Here is a 1,408-nt window from a genome sequence, read left to right on the forward strand (position 1 = left end):
AATGGCAGAGAGAGCTCTTCTGGAAAGTTACCTGAGCTGCCATGTTTGTTCAGAGACTTTCAGAGATCCTGTGTCTCTGAGCTGCAACCACAGCTTCTGTTCAAGCTGGAGGAATTCTGGGAACAAACTGGAAACAGGAACTGTCCCATCTGTAAACGAAGATTGTCAAAGGTCAATCCACTTGTTAATTTCACTCTGAAGGAAACGACTGATTCTTTTACTGGAAGACAGAAATCTGGATCATCTCAGAGAGAAAAAGGAGAAAAGCAGCTGATGGTCTGCAGTAAACACCAAGAAGACCCTAAACTGTTCTGTGAAGACGAGCAGAGAGCTGTGTGTCCTGTCTGTGACTTTTCTCTCCACCAGAGTCACAAAGTGGTTCCTGTTGAACAAGCAGTCAGAGATCTGAAGGAGCAGCTGGAATCTGACTTAAAGTCTCTGCAGGACAAGAGGAACAAACATGAACAAGTGGAGAAAACATACGATGATGTGATTCAACACTCCAAGAAGCAGCTGCTGTCCACAGAGAGACAGATCAGAGCAGAGTTCAACAAGCTCCACCAGTTCCTGAGAGAGGAAGAGGAGTCCAGACTGGCAGCTCTGAGGGAGGAAGAGGAGCAGAAGAGGAAGACTATCATGGGAGAGATGAAGAGGATTGAGGAGCAGATCTCCTCTCTGTCAGACAGCATCTCTGCTGTTGAAGAAGAGCTGCAGAAAGACAACGTGTCGTTCCTCAGCAGTTATGAAGCCACTCAGAGCAGAGCCAGAGGTCAGAGGTCACTGCCAGATCCACAGCTGGTCTCAGGAGCTCTGATAGATGTGGCCAAACACCTGGGCAACCTGTCCTTCAGAGTCTGGGAGAAGATGAAGGACCAGGTGAAGTTCAGTCCCGTCATTCTGGACCCAAACACTGCAAATGGATGGATCCATCTGTCTGATGATCTGACCAGTTTGAGACGTGGAGACACAGATCAGCAGCTTCCTGATAATCCAGAAAGAAACACTAAATATAACAATGTTTTTGGTTCTGATGGCTTTAGCTCAGGGAAACACAGCTGGGATGTGGAGGTGGGAGATTATCGTAGCTGGACTGTGGGTTTGGTTAAAGAGTCTGTGGACAGGAAAGGAGAAATATCTGGTTCACCAAAAAATGGAATCTGGCGTTTAAGGCATTGTGATGGAAAATACTGGGATGTTGCTGGTGAAACTCTCACAGTGAACAAGAGTCTCCAGAGGATCAGAGTCCAGCTGGACTATGACATGGGGGACGTGTCCTTCTACGACTCTGAAGACATGACTCACATCTGCACTCACAGAGACACTTTCACTGAGAAACTCTTCCCTTATTTTACTGTAGGAGCAGCAGGTGATGCCAAAACATCTGAGATCAAAATATGTGAAACTAAGA

General features: G+C 46.7%; 1 pseudogene; it reads left to right on the forward strand.

Moving 5' to 3' along the window:
• The first annotated feature begins 1 nt into the window (after position 1).
• LOC106937131 (nuclear factor 7, brain-like) lies at positions 2-1,407 on the forward strand (annotated as a pseudogene).
• The last annotated feature ends 1 nt before the right edge of the window (position 1,408 follows it).

This window comes from Poecilia latipinna, unplaced genomic scaffold (genome assembly GCF_001443285.1).
Source record: "Poecilia latipinna isolate Pla-1442-1.1 unplaced genomic scaffold, P_latipinna-1.0 Scaffold2282, whole genome shotgun sequence".
NCBI lineage: Eukaryota > Metazoa > Chordata > Actinopteri > Cyprinodontiformes > Poeciliidae > Poecilia > Poecilia latipinna.